This window comes from Lampetra planeri, chromosome 27 (assembly GCF_965212315.1).
Source record: "Lampetra planeri chromosome 27, kcLamPlan1.2.h2, whole genome shotgun sequence".
Classification (NCBI taxonomy): Eukaryota; Metazoa; Chordata; class Hyperoartia; order Petromyzontiformes; family Petromyzontidae; genus Lampetra; species Lampetra planeri.
Genome location: NC_136133.1, coordinates 8,915,690 through 8,938,968, shown reverse-complemented (window position 1 = coordinate 8,938,968; position 23,279 = coordinate 8,915,690). Strand labels below are relative to the sequence as shown.

General features: G+C 48.1%; 1 pseudogene; it reads right to left on the bottom strand.

Moving 5' to 3' along the window:
- Positions 1–9,953: 9,953 nt before the first annotated feature.
- Positions 9,954–10,976, bottom strand: LOC144727923 (trace amine-associated receptor 365 pseudogene; annotated as a pseudogene).
- Between the last annotated feature and the right edge of the window lie 12,303 nt (positions 10,977–23,279).

The following is a 23,279-nucleotide window of genomic DNA, read 5'->3' as shown; positions in this document are numbered from 1 at the left end:
CCTTCAATCTTTTGCACGTGGGAATGTATAGCCTCGAAATACTCTAAACGCATGTTTCTAGATGTTGAGGAAAAAACCGGAGGACCCGGAGAAAAATCCACGTGACCACGGGGAGAACATGCATACTCCAAATTTACAAGCGACAGGGTCGAGATCAAACCCACGGACTCCTGCATACCAGGCGAGGTAGTTAACATCTCGCCACCGCGGCGTCATATCATGGGCGTATGAATGAATCTTAATTGACGAATAGATGGATTTTATATCACGAGTTCCTAAGTTTCTTGGAGACAACCCTCAGACGACAACGTGCACCTTGTTGGATGGACTGGAAACGTGATGGCGAGGAGGTGTCCGCGTGGCTCACAGAACATGGGTTCGAATCCAGGTTTCAGGCAGTCGCCTGTGATTAAACCGGGTTCTCAGGCGTCGTGAGTCGATGGTCTCAGCCCCGTCACGAGTGACTCACACAGACCCATAGACTCACGTAGATATATGTAGACTCGTGTAGAAACCCATAGACTCACACAGAGGCCCACATACTCATATAGCCATTCATAGACTCGTATAGAAACCCATAGATTCACATATACATATACTGAGTTTGTGATTAAACCAGTTTCTCAAGCGCGGTGAGTGAATGTTATTAGCCCGGTCACACAAAAAACAGCCACTTAATTTGGCTAAATTACTGCCTTGAGAATGCAAATATCGCTTTGAGCGTCAGGCAATAGACGTTGTGCTCATGACGCTGAGTGAGATAGGAAGAGTGCTGCCCTCTCTGCTGTGTGGCCCAAGTGACCTGAAGGGATCTCAAGAGGTGGTTGCTCTGGAGTTTCTTGTACCCTTCGGGCCATTGTCTCAAAACACAGAGGGTTGGAATGGGATGCGTTTGGTTCCTTGACCGGAACGCCGACAGAACAATAGTGACAACCCTAAACACGGACCTCGTGCGTTGTAACTCAGCTCAGCAATTGTCCGAGTTGAATGTCCAGACGGGGGGGCAAGACACAGCCACAGTGCCCCGATTAACTCAAGAAGATTGGCTCACACCGTCGTTACCTATCTCGGTCGCTCTCGCCAGGATGAGTGGAGTGAGAGCGGTGGCAGTTGGGCTGTTGTCTGTCAATAATGTTGTCTGGCAACAAAAAACGATATTATACTATAGGTTTTTGGTTTGTATAAATGAGTCGTTAAACCCGCCACAACCCGACATAGACAACGAGTAAGGTTTGTCAAGTAAACAGAACATGCCAATTCATTACGAGTACAGCACGCCGGTGTGTTGGAGAGCAAACCAGCAACATTTACAAAGTGCAAATTTCTGGTGGTGGCGGTTTTAAGACACATTTATATTTACATTCAAACTTACGCGATCAAACCCACAAAATCTATATTATGGATGATATTGGTCGCGAAAGCCTACGTGTTAAACTGTTGTCTATTTGTCTGTGTGTCTGGTGTGGGATTTTACCTGTCACCTCGGTAGCCCCTGCTCTCCCAGGCCCACTCGCTCACCTCTCTTTCTCCCCCGCATTTCCACCTTGTACCGTGCTTATATAGATCATTTTACCTCCCCCCCACTACGTTCCATTGCCGGCTTCCCCCGTAGGGTCAAGCCAATTAAAATTAATGGATCTCAGGATCTCACTCCACTGCGCCTGTGCTGTGAACGTGAGGGATTTCATGAAGAGTGGAGTTATTTTTATTCGTGATGCGCAAGCAATTTTATCAAATAACTCGACACCCGGTACAATGAGATCGTCATGACAAACATCTCGGACCTGAAAAATCATGGGCAAATCACGCAACTGGGATGACACATAGCAGCAGCAACTTCACCCCCTCCCCCTCTCCCCATCACTGCGAAAACTTCGCAGTACCCTCCAAAGCGTCTTGAGACTCGGTGAGTCGGTGAGTCTCAAGACTGATTATTTTTTGACAAATGCACCCGATCTTCGTCGGATTACACAAGCTGAGCAGGTTGGGGGCCTGGATAGTACTGTACTTTGACAGGTGACCTCCGTCGCTTTGCCAGGTGTTGTAGGCGTTGGGGTATGGGATGGTGCAGTGTTTCGTGTAACCCCCCTCGACGAATTCGTGGCGGTTCACTCCAGGCTCTCTAGTTTCATCACGCATGACACCAAATCTCACTGTCTGTGGCCACACATCCCAATGTCACGAGGACCCTCTTCAACAACGTGTCCTGAGACTCCTTTCCTACTGGACAAAGTAAAGGTTATGGCGATGAACGTGAGTCCACACCACGAGGCGTCCTGCTAAAGCAGCGGTTGGCAACCAAAATCGCAAGAAGAGACATTTTTTTCGAATTCGGTCAAAAAAAATCATATATATTTCAAGAGCCACAGTGCAATGCGAAGAACATGACGAAGCAGTCCTTAAAGAGCCACATGCAGCAATAAAAAAAAAGCCGCATGCGGCTCCGGAGCCGAAGATTGCCGACCCCTGTACTAAGGGAACTTTAATCTTTCAAGCACCCCACCTCCCCCACTGCTTTATTTCGCCAAACCCTTATACCCCCCCCCCCATTCCATGCCGCCAATGGGTATCTCTCTAGGGTGTTTCACCAGTCCCCTAACCCCCTTAATTCCACCCTGCAGCCCACGTCCAAGAATCGAGAACTGGTAAGATGAAACAAATAGTTTTAACAAAACATTTTTTAAACGTTTTAAGTTGAAATAGTTTCAGTTGATTTAAGCTAACATGAGAATCACGCGGTTAGGAGGAAAGTTATAGCAGACCGGAGATGAATAACTATTTTCAGAAGCGACCTAATAGATCAACGCAGTGGCTTAACACGTTCAAATGTGTCGCAGTTAAATATTCTAAGCGCGTGATGTTTTGAATCTAAATGTGGAGGGAAAAACCGGAAGACCCGGTAAAATTCCCATGCTACTGTAGTGGTGGTATTGACGTGCGCCGACTGTGACAGTGATGGATCACGGGGCGGCGCGGGGTGCGGGGTTGGGCACGCGTTGTGGGCGTGGTGTGGACGCGCGCGCCGGGAGTGACAGATGACGGGGCGGCGCGGCGTGAGTGGTGAGGCACGATGAGATGTGGGAAAAGAGGATCGTAGCCAGCGCCCGGCGATTGGTCGAATAAGTGGGTGCTCGCAGCGACGTCCGCAGGTGGGGTATAAAGGGGGACGCACGAGAGCACTCGGGGAGAGTTACCCAGTTGAAGACCCGAAGACGGAGCTGAAGACCTAGTGCCACGAGACCCCTAGTCCCGCCGTCCTTGTGGGGACCGGGGCCCTGTGTGGCTCGGAGGCGAGGCTGTGGGACCCGGGGTCCGACGCCCCGTGGGTCGGGCTGGGGACCCACAGTCGAGACGGATACCCCGGGCAGGGAGTGTCCCGAGTAGCTCAGGGGCGTTAGTCGCCGAGTAGCTAAGTGGATGTTGGTCATCCGAGTAGCTCAGTGGCGTTAGTCGCCGAGTAGCTAAGTGGGTGGTTGTCACCCGAGATACTAAGTGGATGTTGGTCATCCGAGTAGCTCAGTGGGCGTTAGTCGCCAAGTAGCTAAGTGGGTGTTTGTCACCCGAGATACTAAGTGGGTGTTTGTCACCCGAGATACTAAGTGGGTGTTTGTCACCCGAGATACAAAGTAGGTGTTAGTCACCTGTGAACGAGTTTGATAAAATAAAGAGTGTGTTACCCGTGAAGTCGTCTCCCGCCGAGTTACTACACTACACTACCATGGGGAGAACGTGCAAACTCCAAATATACAGGCGTCACCGAACCCACGACCATTCTGCATACCAGGCAAGGGAGTTAACAACTCCCCACCACGGCTTCACGGTGCACTCCCCTGTATGGCCGTTAATAAAATGTTGGGGAATGTGATGTTAGCAACCACGATATGAAGACCAGCACGGTACACATAGGGGTTGGTAGCCAGCACCAATGTGTAAACATCCCCAGTGGCGATGTTTACACATTGTGCCAGGTACCATTTGGGCTCAGTCAACCTAAGGGAGGCTCAGAACCGGTTTATATTTATTGTCACTGGTGTTGCCGTGAATGGGAATAGAACTCGGCTTTTGACATCGCAGCTCGCTAACCACTGCGCTCAGGCACACATACACGCGCACATTCAAACAAATACAAACGTGCACGCACACACATACAAAAAGCCAAAGACCTCCGGTATAACATTTAATAGAATGTTGCAGCAAAAGCTGTGAGCAAGCACCTTTTAAGACCAGGGAACTCGCCTCCCATTCAATTCAATTCTCACAGAATGAGCCCCCATGAAAAGGAATGTATTCGTCAGACTGTGGAGGAGATGTTGGCTGCAGATATTGTCTCTCCCTCCACCAGCCCTTGGGGGGCGCCTATTGTATTGGTAAAAAAACGTAATGGCTCCTTTCGATTTTGCTTTGACTTCCGAAAACTGAACAAAATTTCCGTAGCAGATGCATACCCGCTTCCTCGTATGGACGATTCCTTGGATGCTCTCTTTGGTGCACACTTCTTTTCAACCCTCGATTTGTTGTCAGGATTTTGGCAACTGACGTTGGACGCAGAATCTAATCCTAAAATGGCGTTAGGAACACCACGGGTTGTTTCATTTAAATAGTCTCCCGATGGGACATCACTCCCCGCTGGCCACCTTTCAGTGCCTCATGATATTGGTTCTATCTGGTTTGCGATGGGAATCGTGCCTTGCTTATGTTGATGACATAATTGTCTTCGGTCGCACTTTCAACGAGCACTTGCAGCGGCTGCGCTCTGTTTTCTCTCATGTGCGCGATGCAAACTTCAAATTTAAGCCACAAAAATGCTATTTGTTGAAAACTTCGGTCAAGTATTTGGGCCATATCGTCAGAGTGTCAGGGGTCGCTACCGACCCGGATAAAACGGCCTGCGTGTGCACGTGGCCGACCCCCAAATCGGTGGGGGAGGTCCGCAGCTTTGTGGGATTAGCCTCGTACTATCGCAGGTTTGTAAAGGATAGTGCGACAATTGCCAAACCGCTCCATTCTCTAACAGCCAATGGACGGAGCATTCATTGGGACAATGTGAAAAATTATTCCTTTGTAACGCTTTGTGACGCTCTAGCCGGTGCGCCACTGCTCATTAATCAGATTTCTCAAACCCTTTATTCTGGACACTGACGCCAGTGATACGGGCATAGGCGCTATCCTGCCCCAGGTCATCGACAGAGTAGAACGAGTCATAGCATACGGCAGCCGCGTTTTGTCTCCCGCAGAGCAGTGGTATTTTACTTATACGGCAGGGACGTCCTTGTCCATATCAACCACGCAGCACTCCAATTCTCCCTGTGTGTGGACCAACCTTCTGGCCAAATGGCCCGATAGATTAAAATCCACCAGGGATTCTCCTTTACTGTGCAGTAAAGGAAGGGGACGCGCCATGTAAATGCGGATGCACTGTCCTGGCTGCCACTGCCCAGCTCATGTAGGTGCGTGATGGTATCAGCTCGATGTAGACCGCCGCTGCAGAAATCGCCCGAAATGGTCGCTGCAGTTGACTTGGTCCCGGTCAGCGATGCGCAAGCATCAGCCGACCGCATATTAGGGCTGAACCACAGCGAGTGGGGACAGCTCCAGGTTGAGGATGCCTCCCTGCTGAAATTGAGGCGCCGGGACCTCCCAACAACTGAATGCTGCATGGCGCCCTTTTCTGCAGCTCAGGGAAAGGCTCCTCCTACGATGGGATGTAGAGCTTCAACGGTTTTGTCTAGTGGTACCCACGAGTCTATGAGGCAGACTTACGCACGCGGTTCACGAAAAATATATACATTTGGGTGTCAAGAAAACACTCTCGACCTTAAGGATGGAATTCTATTGGCCAGAAAAGGACAACAATGTGTATTTGTTTATTAAGGCTTGTCCAGAGTGTGCACGTCAGAAGTCACCAACACAACCACACAGGGTGCCGCTGCAATCCATAACGGTGTCTCGTGTGAACAAATTGGTGGCATTGGACATTTTGGGACCATTTCCCGTTACCCAGAAAGGTCACAAATATTTGCTAGTTGGAGTTGAGTATCTCACCCGATGGCCAATGGCGTGGCCTTTGGCTGACCAATCGGCGGCGTACATAACTGAGGCCTTTCTGCAGGGGTACGTGCTTGACAATGGTGCCCCGGAAAATTTGCTCACTGACCAGGGTAAAATGTTTTCCTCTAAGCTACTGAAGGAGGTGTGTGACTCCCTGGGCACTAAAAAGATTCGGACTTCCCCCTACCACCCATAAATGAACGGAATGGTTGAGCGATTGCACCGGACCTTGACATCCATGTTGTATCAGCAGGTGAACGCGGCTCAGTCTGATTGGGACTTGCACATCCTGAACGTCCTTGCCACCTATAGGCTGACCCCACAAACATCGACGGTGGTTTTCGCCCTTTTATTTAATGTATGGTAGGGAACCCGAAACCCCTACGTTGGTACAATTGGGCGTGTGTCCACCAGGCAAGACATCCACTTTGCCAGTTCCCATGCAAGTGACCCTCGACTGGTTAAGGGAGGCTCGAGAGGCGGCCATAAACAACTCGGCCCAGTGGCAGGTGGCCAACGAATGGCTGCAAGGCACACAACCTCCATGTGACTCATGGCAGGTAGGAGACAGGGCATGGTTTCATTTCCCTCAGGTGACAGTGAGCACATCACCAAAACTACATCGTCTGTGGCAATGTCTGGTTGAGGTTGTAGATGTTGGACGACCCCAGTGCATGCACATTCAAGTCGGGCGACGTCGTTGGTTCGTACACCCATCAGGTCTCAAACAATTTGAACCACCGCATCTCAATGCGTCATCTCCCATCCCAAAATGGCCTGTGTTGGATGCGTCCGACGAGTTGGTCACACCGCTCCAAGCGGATGTGCGTCAGGAGTATTGTCCTCTTCCACCCACAGGATCGCGACAACTGATGCACCAGAACAAGCTGAACGGTCCGCCGCCTGAGTCCGGGCCGTGGGACCTGCAGCGAGCACGTCACTCGTCATTGAAGGGACATGTGCACAGGGACGGTCCGGCCACCGGAACCCGCTCCCATAGGGTTATGTTCAACCTGAAAGTTACTGCAGTTACGTTACCACATGACCCAACATCTGTACACCGTTTGCCATGGAAGAGACATCGCTCCTCGTCCAATTCTGGCCCTTCTCTTCCTCCGGCAGTCTTGGATCCGGGTCGTGAGGACGGGCTGACTGCAGGAACCCACTCCCGGAGAATGATGTTCTGTTGAGGAATGTGGGATCGACGGCGCCATGGACCGCTGCACCGTTCTTTCCTCCGTAGAACAGACTGCACTTTGCACTCCCACATATTGTTATTATTGTTGTGTTCTTTCTCTTCTATTGTTGTTACTTGTGTCACGGATTCGCGTGTTACTTGGGTTGTATATAAGGTCAGCCGGGACGGCTGGGTTTTTCATCACGAGGGTTGGGGTGATATGGTGGCATAACGCGCGCAGGGTTGCAAACAGCGGATGCATTCACGCGCAGGGTTGCAAACAACGAATGCATTCACGCGCGGAGTTTACAAACAGCGGGTACATTTCAGGGCAAGCAGGTGCAAGCGTTAGGACATGGAACAGCCGCCAGAGAGGCGCCAGCAATTAAGGGAGCAGGAAGTAGGTGGGTGCATTTGGAGATAGGCGCCGGAGTGACGGGAGATGGAGACGATAAGGGATAGGAAGCGCGTACAGGAGGTGCCGCCGAGGTGCCGACTTAACAAGGGGCAACTGCGGACCCTTAATGTGGAAGGAGATATAAAGGGGTGTGCGTAGAACATGGGGTTAAGTTGGTTGGAGCTGAAGAAATGAAGAGGACAATAGCCGGAGACAAGAAGCCTGGGACCTCGCCCTCCACACCTCGTCCTCCCCAGAAGTGTTGGCTGATACCCACTGGGGGCACGGACGAGGTTGGAGGTGTGAGAGAGACTGACAGGCTAGCGGAGTGTTCAGTAACAGGCTAGCGGAGTATTAAGTGACAGGCTAGCAGAGTAAGAGAAAGAGTTCGGAGCAAGAGTGCGTTGTGTAAATAAGTAATAAAGTGGCATAGGAGAAAAGCTGACAGTGTCCGTGAGTGAATACACCACTACAATTGTACTGTCCTGATGAGTCGCAATGAGGGCGAAACAGATCTGCAGCTGTGTCTGCTTCCCTGCTACCTGTTATGGGAATGACCACATTTTCTCAACTCTTTGAGTCGGTGGTTCTAAACGACTCCCACACGTGCGATTCTTTTGAGCTGGTGGTCTGTATAACGCTGAGAGCGATTGGACATGCAATTAACTGACCCGGCGAGCTATGATTTGTTAACCTCAAAATGAAGACGAGATATATATTGCGGCAGAATCCACCAGCACGACCCAGTGCAGCTACCCCAGCAGTTTCGCAGCATTGCCCCATTCTCACTTGGTAGGCTTCCGAACCCACGCGAGGGCATTTAAGTTAAACTTGAGGAGATAGCCCCCAGCACAGGTCCGAAGGGAAACCATGGCACCTCTACTATGAAATTACAAAGCAACAGTTATGAGTAGAAGAGAGATTAAACAAGAAGAGGGGGCGAGGAAAACAGGAGAATACCAAGATGTGGAAGGCAGAAACAGGCCTATAGGTATGGATTCCAAATAACTAAGATGAATTTCGAATTGCATAGAGTATTCATTTAATGGTAATAAAGAAAACTACTTTGGATCGAGTGTCAATACATCATATGCGCGTGCAAACTTCCATTGACAATAAACAACGCATTCATTTTTTTTCATTTTTTTGGTATAGCCCTGTGAGCCATTCGGCTCTTGAATCGGATGCAACCACAAAAAACAAAAACACATGAAACAAAAACATGAACAAGAAAACATATTAAAGTGACCATGTGACTATGTGCAAACAGAAAATCCAAGAAAATATAGAAAAATATTGCAGAAAAAGCACCGTACACCAAAGCTGTGTGCAAAAGTTCCAGTGGGATGCAAGTCAAACAACAACAACCACAAGACAACTTCAATTATGTCCATCAGTCTAACTCCGTACTACAACAAACAAAACATGGCCAGACCAAAAAAGTTTTCGAAATCACCAAAATAAAGCCATTAAAGCAATGTAACAGTGATCATAGGAACTGTGACCGAATTTTCACAATAAACGACATAAACAACATGTACCACCAAACCCTGCAGCCATAGCTGGCTGCATGAGTCACTCCACAACAACAGGAGCATCAATCGGAGTATCAAAATGTTTCAATGCACCTTTAAGATCAGCACACTTAAGCAAAACACAGATCATACTTTGCAGCGGTCATCCGGAGCGAAATATTTTATGTTATTTTAGGCCACTGAATAGCAGTGGCAGCTAGGGGTGTTCAACTCCTCTAGAGCAGTTTTGAGTGAAGATCTCATAGGTAGTGATTCAAGTTGCAGTTTATTGGCAATAGCATTCCAGACCTGGGGGCATCAATAACAAAAGCCGTTCCTCCTGTATTTGTACGGCCAGAGTCGGGAGTAAGCGTGCCGACAAGGACGGCCATTTGAAATCTATTCTCACAACAAAAAGTCCTTCAATATAGGACTGAAACTGCGGACAAGAGTTGTCAAAATCTTGTTCAGGTATGGAGAGATCTGCGAAGATGCACAACCAAAGTACATATACTGTGAGCCAGCCTGGAGTGATAGTTTTATTCATAACGGATGGGACATGTTTTTGCTAAGGCCTTTTCACTCTGACGTTCAGCATTGTGACTGAAACGTGAACACATTGTGTCCTCGACTCTGAGTTAGTGCTTGAATCACTTCTCATTAAATATAGCCCTTGATATACAGTGCAGATGGTAAAACATTTGCCACCTGTCCTTCCACATCGCTTTTAAAACCCATTTTACAATCAAGTTTTGTGTGAGAAAATAAATTCACCCTCAATGCCGTTTAAGTCTTTGATCAATCCATCCACATGTCCTCAATTCATCTCCTTGTCCCTGGCCGCCGATGAAAACACCTTGAAGCTCAGCATTGTCTTGAACGCGTGGCGGAACTGCTTGTTGAACACGGCATACAGGATGGGGTTGATCGTGGAGTTCATGTAGCCGATCCAAAATGATATTTTGTAGGGCAGAAAGATATCCTGGTACATGGTGAACACTATGGCCAAGATATAGAATGGCAGCCAGGAAATGATGAACGCTGCAATGATAGAGCCCAGTGTCTTTGTTGCGTTGTGCTCTCGTTTCATGTTGGTCCAGCGACTCGTGGTCTCACTGGCAACTCCGGGAAGCCCGTGGCTCTGCGTCCCGATCTTGCGTGCCTGACTACGAGCCACCTGATAAATGCGGCCGTACATGAGCATGATGAGCAGCACCGAGGTGAAGTATGGCACCATTCCGATGGTGAACAGGATGCCCACACTGATGAGAAAGCGGCAGTCGTTCGGGCAGCCTACCATCTCGATCCGTCCCTTTGCCAGCGTGGGACTCATGCTCAGAAGGATCGGGGTTGATATAATTGCCGAGACGATCCAGCAGAAGAGGAGCATGAACGTCAGGGTGCGTCGTGTCACCCGCTGTGCATAGCGCAGGGGGTCGCAGATGGCCACGTAGCGGTCGTAGGCGATGCAGCTCAGGTGCAGCACTGACGCAGTCGTGAACCAGTAGTCGCAGAAGAACTGCACGTTGCAGAACCATTGCACATAGAACCAGCACTTGTAGACTGCCTTAACCATGGCGAGGGGCATGATGACCACCCCGACAAGGAGGTCAGACACGGCCAGCGACAGAGCGAGCGTGTTGGTCCGCGTCTGCAGCTGCCGGAAGAAGGCGACGGCGCTGATGATGAGGAGGTTGCTGAGGATGGTGGTGGCGATGAAGAAGCTCATGACGCCCACTATCAGTGCACTCTCACTTTTGGAAAATTCCATCTTCGTGCAGTTGAGTCCGTAGTAGGAGATCACGCATTTGGATGTGCTGGTGCTCGTGGTGTTCTCCATGGGTGGTGCACAGGTTATTCACAGGACGTGCTGAAGACACGTATCTCCAAATGTCCAGTTTGCTCTGTCTACGCACGTGGTCTGTCTCCGCTACAATGTTCCCGCAGAGAATGGACAATCATTCCAAAAGACGTTTACCGATGTGATGTACTGGTTACGTGAAATTATATTGCATCTTCACTCGACCTATTATCTCTCCCACTGATGTTCTGTATATCAATATATCGTGATGTTTGTTTTTTATCGCGAGGGTGCCGATGTGTTCTTCAATTTAGTGCAATCGGATCTGTGGAAGGGGTATGGGGTTGAGAATGAGAAAATATTATTCATATATCTTCTACACATGGCACAAAACCTCACTGATCTCGCCAAGGTACATAAACCATCAAGCGAACTCCGGTCATCCTCACAGCAGCGGCTTTTGGCTGGCCATTGAACAAAGACGGTCACGGCATCGCACGCTTTCAGATGCGTTTCTGTGGCCGTCTGGAACGCATTTCCTTCCGATATTAAGAAGCCACCTGAGCACTAAACGTTTAAAACATCTAAGTTTAAACCTAATTTCTTTAGAGCTGCTTTTTGTATTCAGTTTGTTAGCTCTCAATAACAGAACTTACCCGTTCACTTCATGTTAGCTATAGGAAGGATATTTCTCTTTGTGAGTGTTTGCGTATATTTATATATGGTAGTGTCGGGAGTGGTAGTGTAGCGGTTAGTGCGCTGCGCTACGAACACAGCGACACGAATTCGATTTCCGTTCACGGCCAATACCAGTGACGATTATTTGAACCGGTCCTGGGCCTCCCTAGGTCTACTCAGCATCAAATGGGTACCTAGTGCAATGTTTCAACGTCGCCACTATGGAGACAAAAGCGCCGTGTCGACCTTCATAGGTGCTCGCTAACAGCACTTACCCCAACAGCTTGTTCAGGCTATACAGGGGATCTTTGTATTTGTTATATATGGTAGTGCAGCGAATATCACTCTGCACCACGAACCCGGGCACCCGAGTTAGGACCTCTTACAAGTTAGTTAGCATCTCGCCACCACGGCGTCAGATCATGGGCGTATGAATAAATCTTAATCTACCAACCGATGATTTCTATATCACGAGTTCCTAAGTTTCTTGGAGACAACCCTCAGACGACAACGTGCACCTCGTTGGATGAACTGCAAACGTGATGGCGAGGAGGTGTCCGCGTGGCTCACAGAACATGGGTTCGAATCCCAGTCGCCTGTGATTAAACCGTGTTCTCGAGTGTGGTGAGTCGATGGTCTCAGCCCCGTCACGAGTGACTCACACAGACCCATAGACTCACATAGCCATTTATAGACTCGTATAGAAAACCATAGACTGACATATACATATACTGATTTGTGATTAAACTAGTTTCTCAAGCACGGTGAGTGAATGTTATTAGCCCGGTCACACAAAAAACAGCCACTTAATTTGGCTAAATTACTGCCTTGAGAATGCAAATATCGCTTTGAGCGTCAGGCAATGGACGTTGCGCTCATGACGCAGAGTGAGGTGGGAGGAGTGCTGCCCTCTCTGCTGTGTGGCCCAAGTGACCTGAAGGGATCTCAAGAGGTACAGTGAGGGAAAAATGTATTTGATCCCCTGCTGATTTTGTACGTTTGCCCACTGACAAAGAAATAATCAGTCTATAATTTTAATGATAGGTTTATTTGAACAGTGAGAGACAGAATAACAACAACAACATCCACAAAAACGCATGTCAAAAATGTTATAAATTGATTTGCATTTTAATGAGGGAAATAAGTATTTGACCCGTCTGCAAAACATGACTTAGTACTTGGTGGCAAAATCCTAGTTGGCAATCACAGAGGTCAGACGTTTCTTGTAGTTGGCCACCAGGTTTGCACACATCTCAGGAGGGATTTTGTCCCACTCCTCTATGCAGATCTTCTCCAAGTCAGTAAGGTTTCGAGGCTGACGTTTGGCAACTCGAACCTTCATCTCCCTCCACAGATTTTCTATGGGATTAAGGTCTGGAGACTGGCTAGGCCACTCGAGGACCTTAATGTGCTCCTTCTTGAGCCACTCCTTTGTTGCCTTGGCCGTGTGTTTTGGGTCATTGTCATGCTGGAATACCCATCCACGACCCATTTTCAATGCCCTGGATGAGGGAAGGAGGTTCTCACCCAAGATTTGACTGTACATGGCCCCGTCCATCGTCCCTTTGTTGCGGTGAAGTTGTCCTGTCCCCTTAGCAGAAAAACACCCCCAAAGCATAATGTTTCCACCTCCATGTTTGACGTGGGGATGGTGTTCTTGGGGTCATCTGACCACAACACTTTCACTCAGTTGTCCTCTGAATCATTCAGATGTTCATTGGCAAACTTCAGACGGGCATGTATATGTGCTTTCTTGTGCAGGGGGGCCTTGCGGGCGCTGCAGAATTTCAGTCCTTCACGGCGTAGTGTGTTACCAACTGTTTTCTTGGTGACTATGGTCCCAGCTGCCTTGAGATCATTGACAAGATCATCCCGTGTAGTTCTGGGCTAATTCCTCACCGTTCTCATGATCATTGCAACTCCGCGAGGTGAGATCTTGCATGGAACCCCAGGCCGAGGGAGATTGACAGTTCTTTTGTGTTTCTTCCATTTGCGAATAATCGCCCCAACTATTGTCACCTTCTCACCAAGCTGCTTGGCGATGGTCTTGTAGCCCATTCCAGCCTTGTGTAGGTCTACAATCTTGTCCCTGACATCCTTGGAGAGCTCTTTGGTATTGGCCATGGTGGAGAGTTTAGAAACTGATTGATTGATTTCTTCTGTGAACAGGTGTCTTTTATACAGGTAACAAGCTGAGATTAGAAGCACTCCCTTTAAGAGTGTGCTCCTAATCTCAGCTTGTTACCTGTATAAAAGACACCTGGGAGCCAGAAATCTTTCTGATTGAGAGGGGGTCAAATACTTATTTCCCTCATAAAAATGCAAATCAATTTATAACATTTTTGACATGCGTTTTTCTGGATTTTTGTTGTTGTTATTCTGTCTCTCACTGTTCAAATAAACATACCATTAAAATTATAGACTGATCATTTCTTTGTCAGTGGGCAAACGTATAAAATCAGCAGGGAATCAACTATTTTTTTTCCCTCACTGTAGTTGCTCTGGAGTTTCTTATACACTTCGGGCAATTGTCGCAAAACACAGAGGGTTGGAATGGGATGTGTTTGGTTCCTTCATCGGAACGCCGACAGAACAAGAGTGACCACCCCAAACACAGACCTCGTGGGTTGTAACTCAGCTCAGCAAATGTCCGAGTTGAATGTCCAGACGGGGGGCAAGACACAGCCAAAGCGCCCCGATTAACTCACCGCGCCACGAAGATTGGCTCACTCCGTCATTACCTATCTCGGTCGCTCTCACCAGGATGAGCGGAGTGAGAGCGGTTGCAGTTGGTCTGTTGTCTGTCAATAATGTTGTCTGTCAACAAAAAACTTGTATTATTATGCTATCGTTTTTTTTTGGGTTAGATCGCGTAAATATAAATGTTTAGTTCAACCCGCCACAACCCGACATAGTCAATACGTAAGGTTTGTCACGTAAACAGAACATGCCAATTCGTTACTAGTACAGCACACCGGTGTGTTAGAGAACGAGAGGCGGGCGAGTGTAAATTTCGGGTTGTGGCAGTTTTAAGGACATGTTTATATTTACATTTATATTTACGCGATTAAACACACAAAACCTATATAATGGATGATATTGGTCGCGATAGCCGACGTGTTAAACTGTTGTCTGTCTGTGTGTCTGCGTGTGGGATTTTACCTGTCACCTCGGTAGCCCCTGCTCTGCCACGCACACTCGCCCACCTCTCTTTCTCCCCCACGTCTCCACCTTGTGCTGTGCTTATATAGATCATTTTACCCCCCCCCGCCACGTTCCATTGTCGGCTTCCCCCGTAGGGTCAAGCCAATTAAAATTAATGGAACTCAAGATCTCACTCCGCTGCGCCTGTGCTGTGAACGTGAGGGATTTCAAGAAGAGTGGAGTTATTTTTATTCGTGATGCGCAAGCAATTTTATCAAATAACTCGACACCCGGTACAATGAAATCGTCATGACAAACATCTCGGACCTGAAAAATCATGGGCAAATCACGCAACTAGGATGACACATAGCAGCAGCAACATCACCCCTCCCCCTCTCCCCATCACTGCAAAAACTTCGCAGTACCCTCCAAAGCGTCTTGAGACTCGGTGAGTCGGTTAGTCTCAAGACTAATAATTATTTGAAAAATGCACCCCATCTCCGTCGGATTACACAAGCTGAACAGTTTGGGCGCCTGGATAGTACTGTACTTTGACAGATTACCTCCGTCGCTTTACTAGGTGCTGTAGGAGTGGGGTTATGGGATGGTGCAGGGCTCCGTGTAACCCCCATCGACGAATTCGTGGCGGTTCGCTCCAGGCTCTCTAGTTTCATCACGCATGACACCAAGATCTCACTGTCTGTGGCCACACATCCCAATGTCACGAGGACCCTCTTCAACAACGTCTCCTGAGACTCCTTTCCTGTAGGACAAAGTAAAGAGCATGGCGATGAATGTGAGTCTACACCTCGAGGCGTCCTGCTAAACCAGATGTTGGCAACCAAAATCGCAAGAAGATCCATTTTTTTCGAATTCGGTCAAAAAAATCATCAATATTTCAAGAGCCGCAATGCACTGTGAAGAACATGACGAAGCCGTCCTTAAAGAGCCACATGCGGCAATAAATAAGAGCCGTATGTGGCTCTGGAGCCGAAGGTTGCGGACCCCTGTACTAAGGCAACTTTATTCTTGCAAGCCCCCCACCTCCCCTACCGCTTTATTTCTGCCAACCCCTTATAACCCCCTCCCCATCCCATGCCACTAATGGGTATCTCTCTAGGGTGTTCCCCTAGTCCCCTAACCCCCTTCATTTCACCCTGCAGCCCACGTGCGTGAATGGAAAACTGAAAGTGTCGGCCCGCTGAGATATATAGCTCAGTGGGCCTTACCTGGAAAGATATAAGAAATAGCTTAACAAATCGTTCACATAGTTTTTAGTTAAAATAGTTTTGATTGATTTAAGAAAACGGGAAAATCACGCGGTTAGGAGGAAAGTTATTGCAGACCTGAGATATAACCATTTTTCAGAAGCGACGTAATATCTCAATGCAGTGGCTTATCACGTTGAAATGTGTCGCAGTCAAATAATCTAAACGCGTGATGTTAATTCTAAATATGGAGGGAAAAACCGGAAGACCCGGAGAAAAATCCATGCTACTACGAGGAGAACATGCAAACTCCAAATATATAGGTGTCAGGGTCGGGATCGAACCCACGACCTTCTGCATACCAAGAAAGTGCTGTAAGCGATCACGAAATGAAGACCAGCATGGTACATGAAGGGGTTAGTATCCAGCACCAATGTAAAAACATCCCCAGTGGCGATGTTTCCACATTGTGTCAGGTACTCATTTGGGCTCAGTCAACCTAAGGGAGGCCTAGAACCAGTTTACATTCATCGTCACTGGTGATGGCCGTCAAAGGGAATAGAAAAAGGGTTTTGCAGCGCAGCTCGCTAACCACTGCACTCAACAAAGCAACCGTCATTCACCACTAAGTAGCAGTGACATCACCGTGAATCTTGTGCCAGGCTATATGCACGTTGAGGCCATGTGAAGTGTCGAACGCCCACTGGCAGGAGGTCACGGGGCAAACCCAGATACTACAGGTCGACTGACTGAGACGACTGGCAGATGCACCACCTGTGCCAACTTGCTGTGCTTCAGCCACCTGGCGCTCCGCTCGTTGCTGTTAGCGTCGCTCCTCCCCCCTCCGTTGTGGTTGGAGGGCAACTGCCACCACCTGCCCAGTAGCGTCATTCACTAGCCTTCTCCACAGAGGCCGATCTTGACACCGCTGGTACCAGTCATCGGGAAGTCCACTGAGCTCCACAGCCTCTTGTACCACATCACTCCATCTCTTCTCTAGCCCATGCCGCGCCCGTTTAGCCCCTTCGATCCGGCCGAACAAAAGCTATTTAAGCATGTTTAATAAAGGCCGTTGAGACAACGTCTGCAATTCAGTATTCTTTATTAAGTTTCTTTCACAACTCTCACTATATCCGTTCCTCTACTCTATAGCTCCTTCATGTTGTTGGCAGACAGCGTGGAAGGGGAGAGAGAGAGAGACTGCCGCGGGCCGCCACGTGGCAGGCTCCGGACCACGGCACCAGCGTGGTTTCCACCTTCGTTCCTCCAAGCTATGACCACGTGCTGTCCGTCTCCACCCCTTTTAATCCCTGGCCCACGTGATGCTCCGCAGCCAATCCTCAGCCACATCCCTGGAACTTTCCAGAACCCACTGTACGACTCCAGAGCCACGCCCCTAACTCGACTCCCATTGGTTGCGGGCTGAAGCCAGCAGAGCCAATCATCATCTTCCAGGTGTAACCTTCACATTACATCAGGGCCACGCCCCTGGCTCGACTCCCCATTGGTTGTGGGCTGAGGCCGGCAGAGTCCATCATTATCATCCAGGTGTAACCAATTAATCATCCAGGTGTAACCCATTTATCATCCAGGTGTAACCTCACATTACACATGCGGTGACTGCTCATGCGGGCTACATGGCCCAGCCAACACAGCCTTGTCTGCCGGAGGATCTCACCAATGGGACTTTGTTCAGATCTTTCAAGGATTTGTGAGCTCCTCACACAATCCAACCTAGTTAAACCCATAATGAATCGTGCGCAGGCCAGGTTAAATGTTTATAACCAGCAAAGTTGTTCCTCTAGAGGGGTCCACGTTTCGCACGCAATAAGAAGGGAGGGAATGACTGTGGCCGAGAAGACCTTAAACTTTGTGCAGAGCGACAGACCAGGTAACTTCCACACAGTGTTACACAACCGATGAAAAGATAACGCCGCTCGACTGATTCGGAGTGAGACCATTAAACCGGAGCCAGTCATAAGGACACTGCCCAGGTATGGAAAATTCTCCACTCTCTCCACAACTGCCCTATCACCAATTGTTAGTTGTGGGGTGGAGTGTCCGATGGTACAAAATACCCAGGCAGGTGCTGATGGTAAAACCCCACCTCATAGTGGCAAGCTCCAGGTTCATCAGCAGCGCCTCCAACTCCTCCTCTGAGTGAGCAGCAATTATCAGATAATCGGCATACATGACATGGTTGAGCAATAGAGAGCCATTCCTTGACTGCATCCGGGCATCGATCAGCCTCCCATTGTATCTGTACCAGATGGTAATTCCTCCAGTACAGCCATTGAAGGTTTCATGAACTACGTGGTCAAAATATATGTTAAATAATGTGGGAGACAGAGGACATCCCTGCCCCACCCCAAGGTCTAGAGCAGGGGTCGGCAACCTACGGCTCCGGAGCCGCATGCGGCTCTTTACGAGCTGCTTCTTGACGATATGTACGTATGTACTCAGATGCATTGCGGCTCTTGAAATACTGAATTTTGTACCGAATTGGAAAGAAATGGCTCTTCTTGTTATTTTGGTTGCCGACCCCTGGTCTAGAGGGAATGGCTCTGACTGACGGCCATGTAGTTTGACGCGGGGCCGCTCACCATCATGAAGGTCCTTAAGGATTGGGAGCAAAGGGTGAGGAATTCCGAAAGCATGAATAACAACCCAGAGGTCAGGCCTACTGATGGTATCAAAGGCCTTGACCAGGTCAATAAAACACATACATTCACTCACATGCACACATGGACCTACAGACACGCGAAGAAATGGACTTACACTGACTCACAAGGAGCCACGCACACAAAGCGACTAACACACACGCCCATGGACTGATACACAGAGACATATTGACTCACACACACAAACACATGGACTTACACTCGCACATATGGACTCACACACGCATAGATATCCACTTTACATACACGCACATGGAGTTACATACACATATATCGACATACACACATACAGCGACTCATACACAGACATACGTGGACTCACACACACATTGACGTAAACACACATGTGTACTTACACACACATGTCGACTAAGACACACACACATGGACTTACACAGACATACATAGACTGACACACACATTGCCCTACACACACATACACATAAGAACTGTGACACACAGACATCTTCTTAAGATACACACACATGGATTAACACACACATATCGACTCACACACACGTATTGACTTACACACACACATCGAGTGACACACACACATGTATGGACTTACACACACATGTGGACTAACACACACACATATGGACTGACACACATACACAGCGACGTACACACACACATCGACTGACACACATAGACACACAAACGCACATTGACTTACATACTCAGATGGAGCCATGCACACACATCGACTAACACACACACATGGACTAACACACACGGCGACTGATACGCACACAAATGGACTGACAAGCACACTTGGACTGACACACACACACAAACACTTCGACGTACACACACACATCGGGTGTTGTCCGTTCGAAAAAGATAGACACACATATGGACTCAAACACACACACATCGACTCACACACACACATCGACGTGCACAGCAATCCCCGATGATAGCACAGCTATCAGTATCGCAGTACTACGTATGAGTAAATAGCGTGACGTGAGCAATCGAAACAATAGAAATGCAATGAAGAAATAAGTATCAATTCAAGAGTAGAAGTACGCACAGGTAAGTTGAGAAGCAGCCGACAGTCTAGATTATAGACTGCCAGTACGCCGACTCAATCACATAAGCACTGCTACAGTCGCAATAAAGCAGAATACAGTCGACATGAAAGGCTCTGGCAGTACACTTAGTTAGGTAAAGAAGCAAGCAACAGATTATAGACTGGTATACACTCATAATGGTCAAAAGGAAAATTAGCGGTGTAGATAATAGAGTGCCAGTGCACTGACGTTAATTAATCAGCAGGCAGCAGGCCACAGCACAGACTGGCAGTAGACCGTCGCAGCGTCATGAAAGCACAGCAAAAAAAGGTAATATTTAGCAACCTAAGAATGAAAAATTTGTTTTGTGCACACAAACATAATTATTATAATATCTGCCAACGTATTTGTTAAATAATAGTAAACAATAATACAACAAGAATGATATCTAAGCGCTGTAATAATATTAATATGTACGAACTTCATAGCAGTAACTGCACGCATCGTATTGGGGGGGGGGCATCACACTGTCAAGAAATATCCGCAGCGTTATGTGTATAGTTATTGGATGTGAAAGCTTAAAAGAAAATGTCCCCCGTGAGCTCGACCGAACGCGCATCACTTAGCAGGGTTCGCCCCCCCTCACGCAATTGGCGTGAGTTGATACGGTCGATGTCGCGCAATAAATACATCGAAATTCCACAAAATCGCTAATTTAACTAATTTAAAGGTGACGGACGTGAAAAATGAATAGCATATTCCCACCGCGGGGCTTAGGGTGTGCTGCCCGTCAATTTTTTTCGACATCAACCCCACCGTTCGAGAATCAAATCCCTTGCAAGTGCGCGCGGAGACTTTTATATATAAGATATACGTGACTTTACCGAAAGAACCAAAGAGTATACACTTGTTTAGCCGGGGAAAGCCTCCCTGAGTCTCACAACTCATTTTTAGGAGGGTTCTACCGAATCATCGGATCATCTAGCGATATAGCATATCGTCCGTATAATCTCCACTGCATCATTTGCGGGTATCATTTCCCAAATTTGGCACGCGTGGACCATTGCGCCTGTGGCACGCAACGGTCTACTCATGCGAATGGCGTCACGGGACCCTTTAACGTCCACTGTTGGGTGAAGCAGCCCGGCGCGTAGCAGCAGTGGTAGTCGCATCTCTTCGGTTATGACGCACCTCATCAGTATTAGCCGGGTCTGCCGCCGGTTTTGAACTCTGCAACGAGCGGAGAATTCTCTGTCGCTGGGCCACCGCGCCAACCGCCTCGACTGGACGTCTGTGAAAGAGAGCATCATAACTCGGCGGATGCCTCGAGCATAAATAAGTATTGAGATTATGATGCTACGAACGCTGCGCGCTACGAACCAAGCACACTGAGGTCGATTCTTGACCAATTTATTTTCTAGTCGCTCCCTCCACCACCCTGCGGCCGGATAGCATTGTCAGTTGAGAATATAGCAGCAACATTGTTGTACTGTACTGTGTCCCCACGTCAGTTTCCCTCCTTCATCAACCCGCACTAATGAACATGATGAAGTATGGTCCAGCAACCCCCATAACCTCCACTATGCGGAGAGGTCTTCACGCAGCAGTGGATTGTCAAAGAGCTGAAGGCGAATGAGGTCTGGGTGAGGTCTGGTTGTGACAGATTGAGCGCACGTGTGTGTTTGTGTGTGCGCGCGTGTACACGCCCTTGTGGCAATCCACGACTGGTTGAAGGCTGCCCGACGCTTGCCGTGCAGTTCGTAGTGTTTATTTGACCATACTTCACCACGCTGGTCAATGCGAGTTGGTGAAGACGTGGTACATACGTAGGAGCATAGTGCAGTACAACATGACCTTTTGGTGTGTAGTCCCTTTCTAAGAACGCAAGAGCCTTCAACGTCTATGTTAGACGTACCTAATAATTCGTAACTTGTAGGGTAGTTGCTTGGTCCAAGTTTCAAATTAGAGTTAATGTTGTTTAACCAGGTGAGCATTCAAGAGATCAGAATGAGCTTCAATTTGCAAGAGTGTGACCTGTGTAGGTATGTATGTTGAACTTATTTTGCACCATGCATTGCTAACTGTGCTCATCAGAGGTGTAGGGCAGTGTTGGGCCGCCAATAGGGAGCGAACTTTGCTGAGTTAGTGTGCGGGTAGTTTTCAAATTTGCGAAATGGTAAACTTCAAGTTCAAACTTAGTTTCTTTTTTTCAACTAGGTGAGTCCAGGATGAGTCTCACTTCAAAATATATTGTCAAAAAAATTAACTAATGAAAAAACTAGTAAATAGCTTTATCTGTTACGTGATGAGGAATTATAAACATTTCACGAACATAAATCCCTCCATCCCATATCGTCTCGGGCAGATTTGATTCCGAGTGGTTATTCCGCTCGTTATCGGCTTTTGTGTCACACTGTTCCAACAATAACCAAGACGACGAGTTTCCGAAATGAGAGCCCTTCAAAACTCGCGGATGTGAATTCTCGACTAAGATGCAAAAACCGTAAACATTAAAAAACAGAACAAGTTTGAAATTCTAATCTCGAATTTTGGGATGGTGTCCAAGCTCTGTTTTTCGGATCTTGGTGTCGAATTTGATGTTTGGGTTCATAACTCATCAAATCCTCCAGGTACAGAAGTCCGCATAACAAGGTTCCATAACAACAACACTGTCAGAAAATTCACACACATACAAGCCCGTCCCTACCTTGCTCTACTCACCCACCGTTACCTACCTCGAACAGTTGACTTCAAGGTGTTTCAGAGGTAGCTCTGTAACATCTGCTTCCGGTGGGCCGTTTTTTCAACACACAACGGTTTGCCCTCTACTCTGCGAGAGATCCGATTCGATTCGTCGTCCTCTTAGGGACCTGGCTTCGACAACACGAAACTTACCCCACCCCCGCTAACTCTAATTGTCGCTGAACTCAGAAAATTAATATCAGATGCGGGGCCACCACAACCACCGTGCCCAATGAACTCTGCGCGCCACACACTATCACTCACTCGCCGTCACCCTATCTTGGAGCCATGTTGCTCTGCCTGAATGAATTTTGGGTGGAGCGATGGTATATCGGTTAGCGCGCTACCCTATAAACCCAGCGAGGCGAGGTCGATTCACGGCTAACACCAGGGCCGGATCATGGTCCCATGAGGCCCCTGCGTACATGTTTTTTGGAACCCCCCCCCCCCCCCCCCACTTTCCTATATTGGTGTCTTTCTTGCCTTCCTCCTCGCAAAATCATCCACTAGATCTTGAAAATGTAGCTGTCTGACAAGGTCTAACTATTGACATAAGTGATCATGAACTGAGATGTGTTTGGCACATGCTACTCCGCAGCTCATGTTTTATTCTGCCTAAAAGGGTAAAAGGGGGAAATGTCCGCTCACCCTGGCAGTTTGTCACTGGCAAAGTTAGAAAAATTCGAAGTGTCACGAAAACATTGGGAAACACTGACTGCAGATTAAGTGCCTGCAACGTCTCAAACAATTTAGTTGGGAATTTCTCACCCTCAGTCAGACATGAAAGACTTGAATTGGATGAGTTTGTTGGAAAAGTTAATGTCCAGGTCTGATTGATATGCAGTGGAGAGTGCATTTACCTTTACCACT